The sequence below is a fragment of the Myodes glareolus genome, chromosome 10 (genome assembly GCF_982192425.1).
Source record: "Myodes glareolus chromosome 10, mMyoGla1.1, whole genome shotgun sequence".
NCBI lineage: Eukaryota > Metazoa > Chordata > Mammalia > Rodentia > Cricetidae > Myodes > Myodes glareolus.
Genome location: NC_142035.1, coordinates 66370357 through 66394670, shown reverse-complemented (window position 1 = coordinate 66394670; position 24314 = coordinate 66370357). Strand labels below are relative to the sequence as shown.

The 24314-nt window shown below is 41.5% G+C and overlaps 1 protein-coding gene across 3 annotated transcripts in view; it reads left to right on the top strand.

Moving 5' to 3' along the window:
- The first annotated feature begins 7062 nt into the window (after window positions 1–7062).
- Katnbl1 (katanin regulatory subunit B1 like 1) overlaps window positions 7063–24314 on the top strand; it is a 39265-nt gene continuing 22013 nt past the window's right edge. For 2 of the 3 annotated variants that reach the window (XM_087911312.1, XM_087911310.1), the window contains exon 1: window positions 7063–7203. The gene's annotated coding sequence lies outside the window, so the exon portion shown is untranslated. Of the gene's footprint in view, window positions 7204–8066; window positions 8264–24314 lie in introns of those variants that run through there. The other variant, XM_087911311.1, reaches the window with a different exon arrangement.

Below are 24314 nucleotides of genomic sequence, written 5' to 3'. Positions count from 1 at the left end.
GGTGATGCTGAGTAAAGAAACATGTATTCATAAAGTATGACACACCAGAAACAGAAAACAGTAACTTACCTTGGAACCCTTCAGGAGAATGACTTGTGCCTGGGCACTGCTTCCCAAGATTCTGAGCATCTCTAAGGGTGGGCTCTGGGCATCAGCATTTCTTGTGGTTCTTTTGATAGTACTGTACAGAAAGACTTAAAAATCACTGAACAAAAGCCTTTTATTACTCTAAAATGATAAAGTTTTAGTTGTTACAACTGAATTCAAGCCTCTTTGAGAGGCTTTTTTTTTTTTTTGAGAGCCTCTTTGTGTACCTCTGAGTGGACCAGAAGTGAATTGGGAAACTCAGGAAAATTGAGATACTGAAACTGCAAAATAAACATCAAATTTCTCTTACTTTGTATTTTTGAGCAACCATTATTTTATTATACAAAACACAAAACTCAGTTTGGTAGCTCGTGGGTTATTTTGTTTGACTATTATAATGTGTGATACTTGCACGTTTGTATGTATCTTACAGGGCTGGGGATCAAGCCCAGGGCCTGATACACACTAGACGGTTGTTGTATTGTGGAGCTGAAACCCTCAAGCCTCTCTTGTGTTGGTTTCTGTAGTTCATCCTTGATTCCTCCTAGGTGTCAGAAAAATTGTTTCTTGCCATTCGTCTCCAGCTAGTTGCATTTGGGTTAAAACCTGAATGGGGAAACTTTTTAATCAGACAGGTTTGCAAGGAAGGATACCTCTAGAGAGAGATCTTTTAGAGATACGTCATCAGTTTTCTTTTGGAGTGTCTGGCAGTATCTCTATAATCCTATTTGACTACCCTTTCTTGTCCAACCAGTTAGCCCAGCATGCTCTAACAGCCCCTGAACCTCTTTGCTGTGTCAATAAATGGGTCGTCTTTGCAAATCCTTGCTATTTTGACTCTGTTATCATTATTGACTCTCAAAGACCTCCTTTCATGATGCATTTTTTTTTTCTGTTAGTAATAGGGTCTTAAATGGAAACTTTCACCCTCCGTTTTGTCTGTTTGGGTTTTCAAATCATGTTGGGGGGCTGGGAGACCATACCTTACTAATTACTCTTGGATGGCCACTTAATAGCTACAGGGATTCTAATTTTTAGAAGTTTCCTTTTCTTGTTTATGATTGCAATGACATGAGATGCTCCTGCCAAGGTGAAACAGACTGGTAGAGCGGTGTTCTGAAATGATGTTGATTTAGTCATACCATTCTTGGCCATTACCTTTTCTTCATTTCAAGAGTGGTGTTGTGCAATTCACATCTTAACAAATTCTCATTATAGTATGCTTTCCTCCAGCACTTGCTGAGGAAGCTGGGAGGGTTGCCATTCCCACAGAACCCATTAAAGGATGAGAATGACTACAACCGTAGCATGAGTCATAATGATATAACATGATGGCCTAGCCGGTCTCTCCAAGTTTCGTTACTCTGGCTGCATCCATTCATCCCAGTGAGTGATTTAAGCCTCTTGAACGTGGACTAAAGTGTGTCTAAATCAGAATGACCAAGCCAAGACCTTTAGAAAAAAATCCCGTTGTGTCCATTTTTAAAACAGCAATCAGTTCAAATACAAAGCGCTGTTTACAACCTTAGATTTCTGAAGGACTGTGATGGACTAATTAATGTCTGGGTCTCTCACAGATGTCTTATGTTGAAATCCTAATCCCTAGTGTGATATTTTTTTGAGATAGGGCTTTGAGAAGCATTTAGGATTGAATGAAGTCATAAGGGCGGAGTTGTCATAATTGCATTAGTAACCCTGGAAGAAGAGAGAAAATACTGAAAACAGCCTTCTCCCCATCCCTGCCGAGTGAGAATTCAGCAAGAAAGCAGCCATCTGCAAACCACGAAGAGAGCCCTAACCTCGGGACTGAACTAACCCACACATTGATCTTGAGCTTCCCAGCTTGCAGAATAGTAAGAACTTAAGTTTCTGACATCTAAGTCACTCATACTTTACTAGATCAGCCCAAGGAACTAATCAGAGGGGGAAGCAGAACTCAGTAACTTTTAATGCTTCAAAAGATAATCATTCCTTAAAACGCATGTATGGGGAGCTGGAGAGAGGCTCAGTGAATAAAATCGCCTGACAGCCTGAGCTTGATCTCTGGGATCCACATGATGGAAAAAGAAAACTGACCTACAGACACAAATAAATGACAATAAAAATACATTTACGGATGGAGTATTTGATTTACTAATTACATTAATAGGAACATACTAAACTCTATTAGCTTACTCTTTTTTATTTAATCTGCTTGGATGTCTTCCATGTCTGTTATTCAGATCTAGATCTAGGTGATTGTGTGCTGAGGATGCAAAATCTATGTGGCATGGGTGCATTCAAACTTTGTCAATCTCCAACTGATGAACATTGAGATTGTTCCCATCTTTCACTATCACACACACACACACACACACACACACACACGTTGTTGTGAACATTCTTGGGTACAATTTTGTAAGAGAATCGTGCACTTAGGATTTGAGCTGTTGATAGGTTCAAATGTCTTCTCTAAAATGCACTGCTTCCTGGCTATAAGAGAGTTGTAGATGCATCAGAGATACGTTGTCCTCTCGAGAGAGCCCCCAAGTCCTTTAATTCTTCCCTCGCCTATCCACCGGAAACAAACAAAGCTGTTATTACTAGCACAAAGCAGGGTGTTGGCATTACAATGCTTGAGACAATCACGAGTCCGCTAAGCCAGAAGCTGCCTTATCTGGCGCTGCTGCTACTTCCTTCCACAGCCTGCACAGGAAGATGGGGATTGACTTTGCCAAAGTTAACTGGCTGGAACTTCCCAGAGGTGCTTGAAGCAGAGCAGTGGAAGCTGCTCGTGGAACAGATGATCTGTTGCTGTGGGCACTGTATCTTAGTGTCAGTTCAAGTGGATGAACACCACCTACAAGGCCATCATTACTTCAGTTCCCTAAACCTCCAATCCAAATCTTCATACCTATGGTTGCTGCCAGCCCTCCTTGCCCTTCCCAGGTCATTCGGCACCCTGGTGATGGGTCAGTCCTCAGAAGAATGAAGTAACCATCACTACCCTGCTTAGCAGTTTCTGCTGAATTCTCAAGCACCTCCAACCACCGTCTTTGATAAACCCAGGTGCTTACAATATTCTGGGTTGCTGTGTAGGTTTCGGTCTTCATGCCCACCAGTCTCCGAAGCGGTCTTCACTCTGCTCACATAGGGCAGACAGCGATCCTTGCACTTAGTGCCTACTTCCTGTTCTCTCTCTAGAACAGCAGAGCGGTCAGAATCCTGACCAGCATGTCAGGCCCAGTTCAAACCCTCTTTCACCCCCTCACCCCTAACTCCACTAAGAGGTGGTGTACAGAGATCTTCACATAGACTTCATTACCTACGGTTGTCTGTGGATATGGGTTTCTTGACACATTGCCACCGAGTGGTCTCACACTCTTCTGCAATTCTCTGCAAATGAGGCAGGAAGACCAACTCAGCTGCCTGTTCGCTTGCAAGGAAAAGATAAGGAGCAGAATCCCTTGCAGCCGGCCCGCTGCCATCTGGAACTAGCCACCATTTGTTTATAAATATTCATGTTGGGGTATAAAAAGAATACATGGGTTATTCTTACTTATGCTCACGTGATTGCAGGTACATGTCTGTGTGTGTGCATGTGTGTGCATGTAGACTCCAGAGGATAACCTCAGGTGTCATTCCTAAAGGCACCATTGTCTACATTTTGTTTGTCTCTTTGTTTTGAGATAGGTTCCTACTACACAGCCTTGGCTGCTCTGGAACTCAGTACATAAGCTATGCTAACTTTAAACTTCCAGATATCTGCCTACCCCTGCCTCCTAAGTCCTGGGATTGAAGTAGTGTGCCACCACACCTGGTCATTTTGCAGGGGGTGGGGGAAGGGTGGTGTGTTGGCAATGAAGTTTGCAGGGTATGTATTTCTGTTGGTTTGTGTTTGGAGATGGTTTTCTGAATACTGACCAAGGGGAAGAGAAAAATGTCTAGCCCAGGCTAGCCTCAAACTTCTGATCCTCCTCTTCCCACTCCTGGTGGTGTGGGACAATTCTGAATTCTGTCAATTATGTTTTAAATAAACGCTGATTGGCCAGTAGCCGGGCAGGAAGTAGAGGCAGGACTACCAGACAGGAAGTAGAGGCTGGTCAATGAGAACAGAATTCTGGGAATCAGGAAGCTCCTTCCCCAGTCCTTCTCAGACACAGCAGAAGGAAGATGTGACCTGTCTTGCTGAAAAAGGTACTGAGCCATGTGGCTAACATAGATAAGAATAATTGGTTAATGTAAATTATGAGAGTTAATAAGAAGCTTGAGTTAATGGACCAATCAATTTATACAATATAGAACTCTGTGTGATTTCTTTGGGGCTAAATGGCTATGGGACCTAGTGAGAGGACAGAAACCAAGCAGGTCAGAAGTCTCAGACAAAATGACTGTGGGAACTGGGCAGAACAAGGACTGGGCAGGACAGAAAACAATCAACACTCCTGGCACTGTCTTTTTTAAAAAAAAAATATGGTGCACGAGTGTTGTGTGTGTGTGTGTGTGTGTGTGTGTGTGTGTGTGTGTAGTTAGTTGGTTCTCTCCATCTACCTTTATGTGGGTTCCATTAGTGCTGGATCTCAAACCCAAGTCAGCAAAGTGCCCTTATCCACTGAGCCATCTTGCTGCCCCCTCCTTTTGTTTTTTTGAAACAGGGTTTCTCTGTGTAACCTTGGTTGCCCTGAAACTCACTCTGTAGACCAGGCTCCAGACCTCAGAGATCTGCTTGCCTCTTTCCTGGGTCTCCATACCCCTGAGTGCGGGAATTTAAAAGCAAGTACCCCTGCACACCACAATCTCCCTCCTCTTATTTTTAGAGTAGTCTACCAAGCCCAGGTGTCTGTCTACCTGTCTCCACCTCCTCATTACAAGGATTATAATCATGAGCCGTCACTCCTAGCTTTTAAAATATGGATTCTGAGGATTGCACTCAGGTCCCTGCGCTTGCAAGGCAAGCTCTATACACCAACAAGATATTTCCCCGGACCCATGCTATGCTTCTTTCATTAAAAGAATCAAACTTTATTGGGTACCAAGAAAAAAGATCAACTTTATTGATGGGAAAAGTATTGGTGCTTTCAGGATCAGCATAGTACAATTCATATGTATTTCAAAGGTTTCAATACCACGCAGTTTTCTTTCATCTTTGTGCTAAAATATGAGAGTTGGGAAACCAGGGCAGCTCATTGCTGGTGTATACCTTAGAGTCTGGGTCTCGAAAAAGAACCCATTTGAGACTCTGTATTTTAACAGGTTCCGTAAATGAGAACATTGACGTTCTTTTCTGGTCTTTAGGCACCGGGACTGCTTATTTTTGATGAGATGTTTCTGTTAATGAAGCGGTCTTGGGTCTCTGCTATTTGCTGCCACACCACCTAGCCGCTCTTGAGGTTAGGAACAGGTCTTAACTCTTTAGTCTCCTCCGCTGAGGGACCGGCAAAGCTCTTTATTGCATAGTGGGCCATCGAGAAATTCGTGCTCGTGACGGTGAAGAAATACCTTGAGGGAAAGTGACTTCAGGTGTGTTAAACTTTAAACCACCACCACCTACCTCGTAGCAGCCATGCTTAGGAAGCAGCCTGCCTTGCCCCGGTTCCTTTCACTCACCCAGCCAGCTGGAGCTGACAGGTGTGGCCACACACGGAGGCATGTGCCTGCTTGTGCTTGGCATCATCTGAGAAACGCTCAAAGACATTGCTCACACAAAGCATGCGAAAAATATTTTCCCATTGCCATAACTGGTTGCTTCAAATTTTCATCATTACATTTTTTTTTGGATTAAGTAGGAGCCCCGATACTGCAGAAGGAAATACATTACATTATAGTCACCTAATGGCCCCTCAGCCCCAATTAGTGCTCTGAATGCCCACAGCATTTAGAATATACCTTTCATGACTTCACTCAGTGCGGTGTATTGGGACTGTCGCTCTCTGACTTTCCAAGTCATCGACAGGCACTTCCTGTTGTCCCCAGCACCTGGAGATGTGCCTCCTAGGCACAGAGGAAGTTTTTAAATATGTTGGACCTAATTTAAGCAACCCTTTCCTTAGTCCCTAAAAGTTCTTAAAAGAGTGAGCCACGGGATGTGTAGTCTGACTGAGAAAGACTTCCATCAAATGCCCTTCTTGCTTGCTTCTGCCCAGGGGAAGACAGCCACAGCAGACAAACTTACTGTCTCCGTTTTGGTAACCCTGACCAGAGACTTGCCCTGACTAGTCTCTGATTGAGAGAATTGTCTTCAGTAATTAAAAACATGTCAGGGACAGAACCAATCGTAATCTCAAAGTCAAGTGTTCCCATCCCAACGAAACCAAACCTGCTTCCTGAGGAGGGCCTTATCATCTGAAGTTTTTTGCAGTATTCTGTGGGTTTGGGAGGCTGGGAGTTGCAAGTTATTTTTAAATAATAAAGTTTATAAGAATAGTTAAAGATATTCTCGAAGTCTGACACATAACAGGAAACAAAACAAGATAGTCAGGAATTATATAGAGCTTACCAGGAGCCGGGTACTCTCCAAATAATTTTGTATGTATTAACCCATTTGAGGTTAAGAGGCAGATACGCTGTTATCGTTCCCATTTTACAGACGAGGAAGCCAAACACGTACACACACACACACACACACACACACACACACACACTTTATGTGATTTGTCCAAGGTTGCATAGTTCCAGAGTTTAAGCTTTTAACCACTATATCCTGGTCGTTTGAATGAGAATGAGCGCTCATCTTCCCTTGAACGGTATTTTAACAGCAGATTGTCTGCCCCGGGTGTGGTCCCTTACCATATTATCCCTATCCCTCGGGGTCTTTCTATCCTAGCGGCCTGCGTCCCGTAGAGCAGCAATTCTTTTGCACCGGCACCGCAGAGCATCCGTGAGCAGCTGCGGCCACTAGGGGGCGGCGCTGCCACGCGCTCTGCTCCCCCCTCCTGCCGGCATCCGAGGGGGCGGAGCCTGCACTGGGCGGGGTCCGCGGGCTGCCCACGGGGTTGCTATCCCGGCGGGCCGCGCGCGGCGGCGTTTGAATGGCTGTGAGTGGGGCCCGGCTGGGGCTCCGAGGGACGCTCCGAGCTGCCGGGCGCGGTTCGTCAGCACGGTGGCTGGGCTGAGGCGCTGCGCTACCATGAGGCGCCGGTAAGTGACGGCCGGACCGAGTTGGGACGCCCGCTGCCGCTCGCTCGTGCGCCGGCTGCTCGAGCGACTGGCCGGGCCCACCTGCAGGCCCCGCGGCGGCGGCCTTTCCCGGGCAGGGCGGCGGGGGCGGGGCGCAGGCGGGTGGGGCCGCCGGTCTCCAGCGGAGCCCACGGGCGGGCCCCGGCAGGGAGGTTGGGGCTGCGGGCCTCAGGGGTCCTGGCGGGAGAGGCGTGGACCCAACCTGCTGTCATCGCTTCTTTATCCTCGGGTGGAGTCGACATCTACGCCCCACGGGGAAGGACGGGACGCGCGAGGGGTTTGCTGTGCGAGGAGGGGACAGGTTTTCGCGAGAGCTGCCTAGGCCCGGCTGAGGCATTTCCTCATCTTTCTCAGGAATTTTTGATTCCCAGGCAGATCGGCTTTTGTTTCTCAGGACAGAAATTTGACATAGCTGCCCAGAAATTGTTGACCGCCGCTTTTAAAACCTCGTTGTACTTTCTGTAAAGTTATTCTGTAATTGTACCTAGGGGCTTAACTGGGCTTACGTGTGGAGATAACAAAGAGTTGACTTGTTGTCTAGTGGCTTATAAAGTTCCTTGAAAACATATCTGTATCAGTTTCTTTGCAGATTTGGAGAAAAAAAGTAATTGGAAGAGAAATTGGTTCTGTGATTGTCGCCAGTTTCGTACTTTAAAGCGCTCTGAGACACTAGTCCCCTAATACCTGCTACTTGTGTAAAAAAATCAGGATTTTTCTTCCTTCTTTTAAATCAGCTTCTTTGAGTGCGAAGTTTATGCACGGAGGCTTTTATCTGGCCAGAAGCTGACCTTGTAATAAACTTTAAGGAGTGATATTTATTTAGTTTTCTGTGTGCTGAGTTAAGAGCGTTGCTTTGGAGTAAGTATAGTGTTATTATCATCTTTCTGACAAGGAAACAGTCTCCGGGAAGTCAAGCTTACACAGCTGATACAGTTGGAACCCTTGGAGGCTACCTTTGCTTCGCTCTTGCTCATGTACAAAGTGTTGTCTATTTGTTTACTTCAGCCTCGGAGATATTTATGTGAGTATACCTTTGTGTACTCATAAATCAATCCACACACCAATGAGTTCTCTGCTCATGGTGACCACACTTGAGTTTGGGGCCCGAGCCCCTTCCGCTAAATTGTTTCTAAGATAAATAGAATTCATAGTTGAGGTTCATATTTTTAGGGATCATGGAGTACAGCTGGAAACATACGTTCCTTTAAAACTATGGTGCCCTGTTTTGTATTTGAAATGGATGGACTTAATGACTCCACGAAAAGAAATGCAGCCCCAAAGCAAACCCCTTCACGAGTGGTCAGCAGTTCATGCTTATTTTCATTGGTGACCGGGGTTTGATTGCCTCACTGTTCAGCACTGTTGTGACTCTAGTCAGCTATATGCAAGAAATGTGACAGGCAACAAATACCAAGTTAATTTGGTGTGAACTTAGTAACAGAACCGGTATGTGATACTCTTTTTCACTGGTGCGGCGGCTATCTGAGTGATAATCGGAACTGAGTAAAGCTGCTGTGGAGCTAACTGCTGATAAGACATTTACTGGAAGTGGAGGATCGAGGAAATTTTCCAAAGACTGAGAATCCAGAAAAAAAAATTACTTTTATTGGGAGCTGTAGGCCTGGTCTTTTGAAAGTTCTTGTTGGTTAATATTATATGAAGCAAGACTGGGGAATGTTATAAATGAGATGTGTCAGAGAGGTCTGGTATGCACACACATACACATTCACAGAGCTCTCGAGCACACAAGGGTTTGGGAGTTTGTAAACATTTGTGTCGGTGAGTTTCAACTGGGTACATTGCATTTTTCCCCTCCATAGGACATTTGGAGATGTGGAACTTTTTTGTTGTTGTTGTTTTGTTTTGTTTTTCCGAGACAGTTTCTTTGTGTAGCCCTGACTGTCCTGGAACTCACCAGGCTAGCCTTGAAGTACCACCGGGCAGGGATGTGAAATTCTTGAGGAGGGGGTGATACTGTCAATCTACTGAGCACAGGCTGGAGTACATATAAACATCCTACCATCAGACAGACCCCCCATAAGAAACAATTACTCCAAATGTCAGTGTAGGATGCAAACCTGAGTTTGATCCTGGAACCCACATTTAATAAACAAAATGAGCCCCCAAAAGGAGGTGAGGTGTCACCTCTATAATCCCAGTCAAGCACTCCTACCATAAGATGGGAAGCAGTGGAGAAATGGGAAATGGAATCCCCCAGAAGCCCGAGGGCCACCTAGCCTGTTAGTATTGCAGCATGGCAAAAACAAGAGACCCTTCCCCTACAAGGGAGAAGGAGAAAAGCAACTCCCTAAAGTGATACTCTGTTCATACTTTTGCATGTGTGCACACAAATATTTAATAAATAACTTTAAATCAATTTTTTAAAGTTTAAATAGATCACTTATAAACACTTGCCCTGAATAGAACAACTGTTAATTGTTTGTTTGTTTGTTTGTTTTCTTTGGACAGGTTTTCTGTGTGTAACCCTGGCTGTTGTTCTAGAACTAGCTCTGTATACCAGACTGGCCTCGAACTCACAAAGACTCGCCTGCCTCTACCTTCCTCAGTGAATGCTGGGATGCTGGAATTAAAGGATGTGTGGCTTTTTTTTTTAAAGCTCTTTTTGTTTTGTTTTGTTTTTCAAGACAGGGTTTCTCTGTGTAAGGCCCTGGCTGACCTAGAACTTGCTTTGTAGTCCAGGCTGTCCTAGAATTTAGAGATCTCCCTGCTTCTGCTTCCCAAGTGCTAGAATTAAGGGTGTGCACCACCGCCTCCTAGCTTCTCTTGAAGCTTTTAGCGCTGATAGCTACTTTTTATAAAACTGTGATTATGGACCAGAGATACAGCAGTTAAGAACACTCTGCTCTTGCAAAGGACCCAGGTTCAGTTTCCAGCACAAACATCAGGTGCCTTATGATGTTCTAACTCCAGTTCCAGGGGATCCGAAGTCCTCTTCTGGTCTCTGAGGGTATCTGCACATACATGTATATGGTACACATAGATACATTCAGGACACCTCACACACACACTTAAATAAAATAAATACATTTTAAAAACCTGAGATTATACATTTTCCTTCATTTGAGTTTTATTGTTTTTAGCTTAGCACATCTTTCTATTCTTTAAACAAATTTCCCTAGGGGACTGAAAAGATGGCTGATCAGTGAAAAGCACTTGCTTTTGCAGAGGCCCTGAGTTCAGTTCCAGGTATCAACATTCTCTCTGGATATCAGCACACGTGGTGCATATACATGCTTGCAAGCAAAACAATCATAAACATAAAGTAAACCTGAAAGAAATTAAAAGTTAAAAAATACTCTCATATTCATAGTATTTGTATGTGTGCCTGCATGTACACATATATTGCTTTGAAATTAGGAATTTTGCATTACATTCAGACAAAAATGTGTGTGGTGTGTGTGTGTTGAATTAGTGTTCCAGTGCTTCTTCCTTTGAATTGTTTTTTCTGAATGCAGCATGATTAATTTTAGGAATTTGGGCAAAGATTAAGGTGACAGAGAGTATGGGTCTCCATTAAATCTCTTGTTGTCTATGTGAATTACAGTTCGTATTCCTGAATGAAAATTATAAGCATACAGCTTATTCCAGTGTTTCTGTTGTTATTAGCTTCTCAAACATAAAGCCCTGGAGATACTAATTCTGATTTTTAATTTTTATTATTATTATTTTTTTTTTTTACAAGGTCTCACTAAACTCACTATGTAGAGCAGGCTAGTCTTAAACTCAGAAAGCCACTTGCCTTTGCCTCCTCAGAGCTGGGGTTAAAGTCAGAAAGTTTTATCTATGTAGTGCCCAGCCAAATAATTCTTGTTTTGCAGTGCTGAGTATCCAGCTTAGGACCCTGTGCATAGTAGAAAAAGATTCCGCCACATTTTCAGGTATTTTGCACACGCACGCATGCACAAGTGTATACACACACATGCGTTGGCCCTTGGCCCATACTCTCTGTCATCTTAATCTTTGTCCAAACTCCTAAGATTAATCATGTTTTTTTTTTTTTAAATACTAAGTTTACATTTCAGAGAGCAAGCTTTCTGCTTCACCCTGTTTTCAAAAAGATTTCAGTTTTTTGTTACTAGATTAGACTTAAATCTGTCGGTCATGAAGCAGAGAGTTTAAGGGAATAATGTTGAGTTTTTGTTTTTAAAAGCTTAACTCTTGGATTTTTGAGACAGGGTTTCTCTGTAATGGCCTTGGCTATCCTGGAACTCTGTAGATCAGGCTGGCCTCGAACTCACAGATATTTACCTGTCTTTGCCTTCCGATGCTGGGATTTAAGGTATGCACCACCACTGCCCAGAAAGTTTTTGTTTTTTAATGTACCAATTACACAATTTTATAAACTGATTATAACTTCTCCCCTCACTTCTCCCCAGGGGAGCGGGAAATTACCTTTAAAAATATATGGTCCAGGGGCTGGAGAGATGGCTCAGCAGTTAAGAGCACTGACTCTTCTTCCGGAGGTTCTGAGTTCAATTCCCAGCAACCACATGGTGGCTCACAACCATCTATAATGAAATCTGGTGCCCTCTTCTGGGGTGCAGGTATACACATGCAGGCAGAATACTGTATACATAATAAATAAATCTAAAAAAAAAATATGGTCCATACAGAATGTCATAAAATATACCAAATAATATTAGTGTTTCTTACCAATCATGTTACTTGATTGCTGTTGTGTAAATGACCCCTTCAAACTAATTTGTCATTGTAACTGTTCTTTGGTAGCTGTGACAAATACCTAAAACAATTTAAGAAGAGAAAGGTTTTATTTTGGTTCTAGATTTCAGAGGTTTCTACTCAAGATTGGCTGCGTTCATAGCTTGGGCCTGAGGCAAGGCAAAATAATGTGGCAGTGAGTGGGGGAAGACAGAAAACATACACAGTGACAAAGTCAAGAAGGGGCTGGGGACAAGATGTGGTGTAAGATGATAAGTGCCCTGGTGAATGACCTGCTTCCCCCAGCTTCAGCCCACCACCTAAAGTTTTCAGCACCTTCCAAAATAGCACAACCAGCCGGGCTCAAGGCTTTAATACATGGCTATGTAGGTACCATTGACAGTGTAAGAGTTGTGGCCTAGTGGGAGGCGTTTAGGTCATATGCTCTATGCTGATGAATAGATTAATGCCATTGCATCAGTAATTCTGATGTTCTGATTTACAGATCAGTAAATCTGACTGTTCCAACTGTGCTCTACCCTCTTTTACTTATCCTTTTCCACTTTCTCATTCATACCACCCACACTCTGCCCTGGTGTTGCCTTCTACCATGTTATTGTAGAAGAACGCCCTCACTAGATGTGGCCTGGATTTCCCAGTCTCTATATAAAACCATTAAAAGACTGCTTGCTTTCTTGTTTCTGTTTGTTTTATTAATAAGGCTTTATTTTTGTGGTATAGACTGGCTTGTAACCACGACAATCTTTGAGCATCCCAGATGTATATATGGAGGGCAGAAGTCAGCCTCGGAAGTTCCTAGGAACCGTCCACCCTTGTTTTTTGATATAGGGTCTCTCACTGAGACCAGGGGCTTTCCAGTTGGAAAGCCACATCTCCAGCATATTCCAGTTGGTATTGGATATCAAGTTCAGTTCTTGAGACTTGCATGACACACACTTTACCCACCATCATGTGGACCCATCACCAAATCTTCGAAAGCAGATTTTAGAGACTTACCTTAAGCTAGGAGCATGCTTTGGTGATTGGATAGGATCTAATTTGGATTTTCCTTAGCAGGTTCAAATGCTGCATTTACTGTTTCTTATCTAGGTATTTTCTTTGGAAATGTTTTTGTTAAATCTATTATCCTTGCTTTTGGCTCATTTTGAGTGTAGAGATGAAGACTGTTCTGTAAGGTCTTGTTTGACTCTCTTTCCCATGACTCCTCTCTTTAAGTGTTATTCGTTACCTCAAATTCTTTTGCCTTGAGCTAGTTTCCCAGATATCCATGACCTGCATATGATTCTTCTCTCATTACTCTTGAGACTCTGTTTGCAACTTCATTAGTGGCGTTCTTAGTTGACGTCATAGCTCTAAACCAGGCTCTCCTATTAGCAATTTAGTGTTTCTGGGATTCGAGTCATTTAATCTCATCAATTTAGTGTTTCTGGGATTCAAGTCATTTAATCTCATCTGTAAACTGAAGTTGTCTCCAGGGTCTTTCCAATTTAGAGAAACTGAATTTGTAAGATCTCTGATTTTTTTCAAGGGAAGACTTTTGGAGAGGAGGGAAAGAAGAAATAATTTTTCACATCTTAGTGTGAATTGATTAGAAGGATTTCTTCTGAGGTTATCTGTATATGCCACCGCCTACCCCCATAGGATTGGGGTCTACTCTAGGGTAACAGTGATTATTAACTCAGCACATGGATTTCCCTAGGTTCTACAGTGGTCATTAATTCAGTATGAGCATTTGATATTTGCTGTTTAGTGAATGAAGAAATGAAGGAATGGGTGATTGTCAAGGAAAGCAAGTTTGTATGAATGTTCACATCTTCCAAGTACCTGGGAAGAATTCAGAGTACAGGCCAACAGAATACAGCCCTACAGTGAAGAAGTGCTGTGCAATGGTAGTGGAGCAGCAAAAATCTGGGGCTGCCTTTCTGAGCTCTGGAATACTTTCCTGTCTGTTCATCACTAGAAAACCTGTACCCCTGCCTATTCCCTACACCACTTACTATCATCATCAACAGAGTATACTATTGTAAGAATAAATCTTATGTATTGACCAAATTTGGCATTTTGTCCATGGAGGATTCATGACATAGTAGCTGAAAACTAATATCCCTGGCCTTTTGTTTCAGACACCCTGGTTCTCAAATAATAAATGGTATTGAAGAATAGTTCTCCTTCAACCCTAGCACTCAGGCAGAGGTAAATGGATCTCTGTGAGTTTGAGGCCAGCCTGGTTTATGTAGCAAGTTCCAGAACAGCCAAGGCTGCACAGTGACACCCTGTCTCTTTAAAAAAGAAAAAAAGAGGCTGGAGGGTGGCTCAGCCGTTAAAGGCTAGGCTAATAATCAAAATTATAAAAAAGAAAAAAAAATATTTATCTTTTATGTGATCCGTACTCTAGGCCTAATAATTTCCTAGTGGCTGACTTGGAAAATGGAGTGGTTCTCACCAAGAAAGTATGCTTTGAGATGAAAAGAGGTTGACAGACCATTTCTCAACCTTTATGGGGCGACGTTCATTGAGTTATCTGTTTACTGATATACTACATATAAATACTTTTTAACCTTGTTGACAGACCTGTTTAGAAACTTAAGTAATATTTAGAAGGAAATTATGTCTCTTTGGGAGCATCAATTTACAGCTCTTTTATTGGGACTGATTAAATCATTCTCTGTGCACAGTTTTACTTGTATGGCTTATCAGTATGGAAGAACTAAATTATTTTGCAGTAACAAACAGTCCCTAAGTAGCAAAGAGTCCCCACGTCTCCCATTAAACAACAGTGCTTTGTTTCTCCTTGATATGGGATGCACATTTGTCTGTGGGCTTTGTTCTGTGGTGGCCTTGCTTAGGAATGTGTGTTTGCAGAGTTGTAATTTTCTTACCTATGACTGGCTTTCATGACAGTGGTGAAATTGATAGAAATCACACACTAGCTGTTTCTTTAAAGTGGGCTGTGGTAATTTGATTTCTGTAATCCCAGCACTTGGTAGGTTGAAGCAGGACTGAGTGAGTTTAAGGCTAGCCTAGTCTAGAGTGAGTTATAGTGCTAGCGTGATGTGTGATATGAGACTGTCTTTAGAAAAAAGAAAAAGAAAAAGCCTTTTAAAAACATTTCATTGTTCAGAGCCACATGACCATATCTAACTTCAAGATGAGAAAACCCATGCCTGGTAATACTTGGCACTTGAGAGGTGTAACATGAGGGCCAGCTTGTTGGGGTTTCTGTCCCGCCCCGTACCCCAACAAGCCAGCAAGTCCCAAGGAAAATCACACAGAGTCTACATCAGGTTATAAACTGATTGGCTCATTAGGTCAGGCTTCTTGTTAACTCTTATAACTTATATTAACCCATTATTCTCATCTATGTTAGCCATAATGGCTCCGTACCTTTTTCAGCTGGGCAGGTTACATGCTGTCTCTTCGGTGGTCTGCGCAGGAATGGCTGAGGAACCTTCCTCCTCCCTAGCCTTATCCTATTCTCATTACTCCGCCTCTACTTCCTGTCTGGTTGACCTGCCTATACTTCCTGCCTGACCAATCAGCGTTTTATTAAAATACATGATTGACAGAATACAGATAATTCTCCCGCACCAGAGAGGTGGAGACAGGACAAGATCCTCTTTGGCTCCATAGTGATTTGGTGGCCATTCTGGGCTACCGGAGACCCTGTCCCCCAAAACAACCCTCCAAAAAAGGATAATATGCTAACCTATCATTTATATGAAAGAAAAACTAACTTTACATGGCACAGTTTAGGGCTTATCATAATTGTACATTCATAATTTTACATATCCAAATGTCTTTGAATTTTATTATTAGTCTTTCCTTTCTGATCACTGGTCATTTTATGAGTGTACTGTCCCTGTGAGCAGCCTACTTCCTACTGACGTGTGACTAAATATTTCCAAAAAAGGATTGTCAAATTTAGAGACTAGTGCAGTCCTTTTGGATCTAACTTAGTATTAGACTACAGAGAGTTTTTTGTTTTTAGAATAAATTTTGCTGCCCTGAACTTGTATGCATATGTCTGATCTGTTTTGAAACTTTAATAATTATGAAAGTAAACTTTACACAGTGATTAGAATTTAGTGAAACACTCACTGAGAAATAGAGTGCAAATCCTGTTGGATAGAAGCTGTGTTAACTGTAAAATGATCTGTAAGTAACTAAGGAATACTGAGAGTTAGGAAATATAGTGTTCCCAGGGGTGAGTCCCCTAATTGATTATCTGGTAAAAAGTAGTTAACTTTGAAATCATATACTACAAGTAACACTAATCAGACTAAGCAGGTTGTTGTTATATATGTGTGTGCTTGCTTGTATATGTGCATGTAAAACAATAACAAAAAGAGGCCAGGAATTTGAGAGGTACTGATATGGAAAAAAAGAAAGGGAAGGGGGAAATGGTATAATTATAGTTTAATTCAAAAGTTTTTAAAAGACAAGCTTGTAAGTAACTTGCTTTAAACTTATTTTCTATTTCTTTTTAAAAAGTAATTTCAGGATATTTATTTTATGTGTATGGGTATTGCTGGCGACCACAGAGGTGGCCACAGAAGAGGGCTTTGAATTCCCTGGGACTAGAGTTACAAATGGTTGTGAGCTGTCATATGGGAGCTAGGAATTGAACCAATGTCCTCTAAGAATGCTGCTAGTGTTCTTAATCACTAAACCATCTCTCCAACCCCATTTTCAGTTGCATAATTTAAGGAACAGTTTTATCCATGTATGTTGGTCACACCTTTAATCCCTGCATTCAGGAGGCAGAAACAGATTTCTGTGAATTCCAGGCCAGCCTGGTCTACATGGGAAGTTCAGAACAACCAAGGCTATATAGAGATGCACTGTCTAAAAGAACAAAAACAAAAAGACACACATAAAATAAAAACAAAAACAAGCAACAAACACAAAAGGCACTTTTCTTGCCAAGCTTTTGGATAGATCTTCAGTAATATCACCATGCTTAATATCTTAGGGTTTCTACTGCTGTGATGAAATACCATGACCAGAAAGCAAATTGGGGAGGAAAGGGTTTATTTGGTTTATACTTTACATTGCTCTTCATCACTGAAGGAAGTCAGGACAGGAATTCAAACAGAGCAGGGTCCTGGAGACAGAAGCTGGTACAGAGGCCACGGAGGGGTGCTGCTTACTGACTGATGCCCATTGCTTGCTCAGGGCACCTTTCTTACAAAACCTAGGGCCAGCAGCCCAGGGATGATGCCACCTACCGTGTCCCGCACCCCCTGCCATTAATCACTAATGGAGAAAATGCCCTATTTCTGGATATCATTGAGGCATTGCCTCAACAGGGTCCTTCCTCTCTTAAGATTCTAGCTTGTGTCAAATTGATACATAAAACTAGCCAGTACAGTTGACTCCTTTTCAGCTTGACCCACAAACACATCACTATTAAGCCACAACCCTTTATTTCGTATTTACCCCTAAGATCTGACAAGTAATTTTAGAAGTCCCACAGTCTTTACAAATTCAAACACATTCAAATTCCAGTCTTTAAAATATCAAATCTCTTTTAAAATTTCAAGTCTTTCATCTGTGAGCTGATCAGAATTAAATACCTTCTTCAAGAGGGAAGAATCAGGGCACTTTAAAAATCTGAACCAAGCAAAACTGAACTCCAACAATATAAATAACTCAATGTCCAGCATTCTGGGATTCATTCATGATCTTCTGGACTCCTCCAATGGGCTTGAGTCACCTCTCTGGCTCTGTCCTCTGCAGCACACAGTTTGTCTTCTAGGTTCCAGCTGGTTCCACTCCACTGCTACCTTTGTTCGTGGTGGTCATTCCATGTTACTGGCATCTCCAAAACACTGGGGTCTTTTGCTGCAACTGAGCTGCACTTTCACTAATATATTTTAACAGGCTCTCTTTACGGTGTTAAGCTTCAAATTCTTTGCATGACTCCTTCGGTCCTGGGCCTTCACCCATTACTGAGGCTTCAGCTTCACCAATGGTCTCTCTTGGCTTCTCACAGTGCCAAGCCTCAGCTGCTCTCCATGACCCCTTCATGCCTTCAAAACCAGTATCACTTGGGTGACTCTTACACATTACCAAGTCTGGTTGCAAGCATGAGGTTGAGCTTGGCCACTTCTGGAACACAGCTTCTCTGTGCTCTTAGGAAACACCTCTCAGAAGATTTCACCTCAGTGCTGCTGGTCTCTTCTTCATCACCACTAATTCTAGCTAGTCAGTTCCAGCTGACTAGCATGGAGTATCTCAGCTCATAGCTGATTCTTCAGCCCCAGCTGACCAGAACCACAGGACCTTAATTCAAAATAACAGATGGTCCTGATAGTGTCTTTAAACTTCCCTCTGAAACTTCACATGTCAGGACTTAATCCTTTGTTCTGATCTTAACATTCTTATGGATAAGACTCTTTTAGTCCAAAATTCCAAAGTCCTTCCAAAAACATGGTCAGGTCTGTCACAGTGATACTGCACTTCTGGTACCAAAATCTGTATTCAGGTTCTCTAGGATCACACAACTTAGAGAATGAATATCCCTCTCTCCATATAAAGCACATTTATGGAAATGACTTACAGGCAGCAGTCCAACAACGGCTAACTGTGAATGGAAAGTTTAAGAATCTAGTAGTTGCTCAGTCTTCTGTATGTGCCAGGATCATGAAGAAGTTGCCCCAAAGCCAGCCAAGGAATGGATGTGCTGATAAGGCGAGGGCAAGCAGATGAAGGCAGGACAAGCAGTTCCTGTCCTTACATTTCCAGCAGTTGTGGCCCAGATTAAAGGTGTACCTTCCTGCCTCAAGATCTGGATCACAAGGGTGCTCTCCATTTCTGGATTGTAGTTCATTTCAGATATAGTCAAGTTGACAACCAAGAATAGGCATCAAACTTAACATAGTGCATTATACTTGCTTGTTTGTCTGTTCTTCATGCTATAAACTTTGGCATGACAGAATCTCATAACCCGAAATGTTGGGAAACTAAAGCTATGACCAGCAATGAGGTGAGAAACTGCTAGTTGCTGTGAGGAGGTAAGGGAACACTATATATAACACCAAAAATTCTTCCTACAATGGCTTCATAATTTTCTTTTTTTAATTGGTTTTGTTTTTACAAAACAGGGTCTCATTATGTAGCTCTGGCTGTCCGGAATTCACTGTATAGACCAGGCTGACTTCGAACTCACAGAGATCCACCTGCCTCTGCCTCCCAAGTACTAGAATCAAAGACATGTGCCAATTCACCCAGCTTTTTATAATTACTTTGTATTCCTCCACATGATTTATTTTTTATTGTGAGAAATACCATGACCAAGTGTGTGATTTTATTTAGTCCCTACTGTGAAAATAACAAGTAAGTTCACACACCTAATAAATGTCTTTAGTACTGGGTGTGGTAGTATATGTCTTTAGTTCCAGCACTGGGGGCTGGGGGCAGAGGCAGGCAGATCTCTGTGAGTTCTAGGCCAACCTGGTCTACAAAACGAGTTCCCAGACAGCCAGGGCTACACACAGAAACACTGTCCCCAAAAAACAAAATAACAACAACAACAAAGATTGTAATAGAATTCAAACTCAGTAACTCTGACTTTGCAGTTTTTTTGTTTCCTTGTTTTGTTTTATGAACAAATTCCTACAACCTCAGCCCTCTCTTTGTGGAGATTACACTTTTCTGAAATGCCCTTAGTTTTTATTTCCCTGTTGCACCATATTGCCTTTTCTTTTTAGCTTAATAACAAGAAAATTATAACTTCACTAATTTTTTTTTTTTGCAGTTTGTGTGTGTTTGTGCCCATGTGTGCATGCCATGATGCACCTGTAGTTCAGAGGACAACTTGCAAGAGTTGGTTCTCTTCCTACTCAAGTAGTCAGGTTTGACAGCAAGCACTTTGAGCCTGCCCCCTACTTAGTCTTGGATTAAATTAAAATTTTTTTATTTATGTCAGTTTTTGAAGATTGAAAGACTACTAATACAGAATCATGTTTTAAAGGGGTGTAGCTCAGCGTTGAGCACTTGCCTAATATGCAGGGCCCCACATACTATATTTTATTAAAGATGCAGATAGTAGTCAGTTTGCACTTTTCCTACAGGATCCTGATTTAGAATAGTCTTCGTAGGGACAACTGTCCATCCCTGCATATTTGCCAACTTTATTTTGTTATGAATTTAGTAAATGTAATCATTTAAAATAGGAGTTGCTGTTTATAAAACAGGACAGGGAGGCACAGAGGCCCGTAATCCCAGCTTTGCTGGAGGGGATGACAAGAGGAATACAGATTGCAGGTCTGTCTCAAATGGAAAAAAAAAACACCCCAGAAAACTGGTACTAAAGTTCAGAGGTGGAACACTTAATTGCCTGGTATATACAAGGCCTTAGGTTCAGTTCCCAGTATGAACAAGTAGGTATTATTTTTATGAAAATTACTGGAATGTTATTTGGCTACTTTTAGTTAACACAAACCTAGTCATCTGGGAAGTGGGAGCCTCAGTTGAGGAATTGTCTCCTTCAGATGGGCCTGTAGGCAGCACTGTTCTTAGGCAGTTGGGCCTGAACTTTATAAGAAAGGTGGCTGACTGAGCTTGGGAAGGAGCCAGTAAACAATATTCTTTGGTGGTTTCTGCCTCAAGTTCATTCCTTGGCTTCCCATAATGATGGACTGTAAAGTGGAAGATGAAGTAAATCCTTTCTTCCCAAGTTGCTTTTGATCATGGAGTTTATCATTGCGACAGAAAGCTTACCCAGGACAAATGTGTTGCACAGTCTGTTTGAGAGCAAATGGCTTAAACACTTCTTTATTAGGTATTGATTAGAAAAATTAAAGCAATAAGACTTCTTTCTTTGCAAAGTATCTATTCAAAAAAGTAAGTTCTATCTCCACATACTTCCATTTTCAAATTTTTGTAGTTGCTCCTTATAATAGTATTAGTTACCAACTTGAAAAGATCTAGGATCTCTTAGGAGACAGGTCTTTGGGCACGCCTATTGAGGGATTATCTAGATTATGTTAACTGAGATAGAAAGATCCAACCTCAATGTGGGTGGCACTGTTTTTCGATCTAGGGTCTGGTACTGAATCAAAAGGTGAGCAGCAGATCTTGTTCCTTCCTGCTTTCTCCCTTTAGATGCAGTGTGACCAGCTTCTCAAGCTTTGCCACCATAATTTCCACAGCATGGTGAACTATACTTTAAAGTTTGCTTTTTGTCGGATATTTTGTCATAACACTGAGAAAAATAACTGATAATACCTGGGGGGGGGAACAAATTCCTCCTGTATTATTATTTCTTTTAAACTCATCACTGGTAGAAAGTGATCATTAGATTGTGTTGCAAAAATACTTAGTAGTGTTGTAAAGCGTTTCCTGTTGTTTCACAGAAAGCATATCTCCATCTTTGTCTTCTGTGATGCTCTGGTTGGTCACTGGGACAGATGTTGTGAACTTGATCTTTTTCTGGTAAAGATCACTATCACTCTTTTCATTTTCTATTTATTCTCAAATTGATCAGCTAATTTTTTAGAAGGTTGAAAATAAGTAAGCCCTAGATTCTGATATTTGAATGCATAAGACTTTTATTGTTATTGTCTTAGAGATCACAATCTTTTATATCATTTTTAAATTTACTTTTTATTATTTTGAATTATATGGATGTGTGGGTTGGAGTTACAGGTGGTGGTGAGTTACCTGTTGTGGGTGCTGGGAATTGAACTTGGATCCTCTGGAAGAACTTAACCACTGAACCATCTCTCTAGCCCCCTTTTATTTCACCTTAAAAATTTCCTGTTTGCCATCAAGACTCAGGTCTAAGGTGACCTGGGATATATCCTAAGTACTTAGTGCTCTGAGAGATATACTGCTTCTGGCTTCTAATAACCAATACTGACCATGCCTTTTTAAATAATTAATTTTATTGACTTTTTTTGTCATTCTTCTTAGAAATTAAGACTTATTTATATTTTGAAGTATAGTAGATAGTAAATTAAATGTGGAATATGCTGTTTTTACTTTTGTTTATTTACTTTTTAGAGTTTAAATCTGAGAATGATACAGCGTCACACAAATTCTGTGTCCAGTGGCCTTTGCAGGAAGGTTGCTTTGGAATTTGGCATGAACCATGTCACTGTTTCCATGGACCCAAGTCACCTTTCCCTAGATTACTCTGGTTTGGTTTGGTTTGCTTCCAGTAGTCACTGTGTTCTTTGTTTATATGTATAAGCATATCTCTTGCTTAAGGAGAAGCCAGTCTCATCTCAGTCATAAATACCTCAGCTCTTTAAGAAGAGCTCTGTGCTCTCTTTGTGCCAGAAACCTTGCTTCTAGTCAACAAAAGTGACCTTGTACCACAGCCTTCTAGATATAATTTGCCTTTTAGAAATCCTCTTCCTAGCAGGCCTCTGTAGGCACCAAGATTGTAGAAAAAAAAAATGTTGTTTTATCACTTAAAAGTAAGCCTCAAAATTACCAGTTTTTGTGAGTATACATATTTGCTCACTGAAAGGGGTGTGTGTGTGTGTGTGTGTGTGTGTGTGTGTGCGCGCACACACACACACGCATGCCTGTGTATAGTATATTAACTAGTAATTGTGAAATTGCATTTTGGGTAGTATGTGTTAATGTATTCAAACCTTGCCTGTCAGAAGTTTTATAGTCTGGGGATGGCTCACTAGGTAAAGATGCCAAGCCTGACAGCCTGAATTCAACTCTGTGACCTACATAGTAGAGAGAGGGCAAACTTTGACAAGTTGTCCTCTTGACCTCTACACACAGAGTAACATTCATGTGCACATAACACAGAAAATTTAAGAATTTTTTTTAATTTAAGAAAAATTTTTAATGTTTTAAAAAATTTTGCAGTGTGATTGGCAGAAGGAGACAGACCAAAATCAGCTAGTGCTCAGACATTTCTTAGGTTTAAGCCCTCGTGTATTTGTTATTTGCCAAAGGTCTAAACTGTGCAATATTAAGCTGAGTATTCCAAGAGGTGGTATAGGAAGACTTGAACCAAGACCAGAATCAAGAAATGCTTTGGAAAAGGAGATTTCCAACTCAGTCTTAGGATATGAGAGGCTGTGATAAAGCACAAAGGAGGAAGGGAATAGTTCCTGGATAAGAAACATTTGTTTCAACAAAATAGGCAACACTAACAGAGACAAACAGTGTTTATTGCAAAAGCTTGGGAAATGATACTTAATGTTATGCTTTCTGTATCCAAGAATGCTTACAATAGTTAGAGGTCCCTATCCTTTCCCTTTGTAAAACAGGTTTAATGTCCTCAGGGTTTTCCATGTTCTGTCCCCGTGTCTGGTCTCATGTCACCACCACCACCCATCTTTTCCTTTTGTAGTGTTTAATAATTAGTCTTTTACAAATTGCTTGATACTTTGAAATCAGCTTTGACCAATCCTCAAAATATTCTCTTCTTAAGCCAGACATGGTAGTATGTATCTGTGGCCCCAAAAAAATGGGAGCCAGGAATAGAAGATCAGGAATTTAAGGGTGGGAGCCTTTGAGCTTGCTCAGTAGGTAAGAGTACTTGACTGCATAAGTGTAATCATATGAGCTTGGTCTGAAGAGGAGAACCAACTGCATAGAGTTGTCCTCTGATCTCCATATCAGCGCATGGGCGCGCACCCCCCCCCACCACTACCACCAACACCACCAAGAGCAATAATAATTTTAAAGTAAATTGTGACTGAAGAGATCTATCAGTGGGTAAATGCACTTACTACCAAGCCCAGTGACCTGAATTCTGTCCTCAGGACCCATATGCCAGCCTTAATGCAAGTTCCAGGTCAGTGACTGAATAGTGAGACTCTGTCTTAAAGAAAAATTTTTCTCTTTAAGATTAAACTTCTGTAGCTTAATGTTTATTTACTCTTGTTTCTCTTTATTCCAAATTTTTTTCCCTTTTTTGTCATTTGTAAGGTTTTTTTTTCTTTCTTTTGGAGTAAGTCAAGGCAAATTACATAAATAAACATCTTAATTTTATTAATGAAGAAACTAAAATAGTTTGTTTCTAGAGTTACATGAGTAGTTAAAAGGGGAAAGCTGGTTCTTTTGAACCTAATCTTTAACCTATTCTGATCTTTAAGTTTGAAGAGAGTCTTGAGTTTTTACTTAGTAAGCTGTAGTACATACTACTGCACAGTGAGCACTAAGGGTCCCAGAGTGTTGGGAGAGCGTGGAAAGAGCCCAGCAGCCTCTGCTAATTCAGCTTTTAAAACTCCCACATGCCTTTGCATAAAAAGGGCACTGAGGGCATCTTCAGTAAGGTCAGATCCAACCCACACAGTTGAGTACTAGAACCAGTTGGGCTGGCTTTGGTTATTTCCAGTCAGAACACATGTATATTGTAGGTGTTTTAAGGAATGCTTCTGAAACTTTGAGGA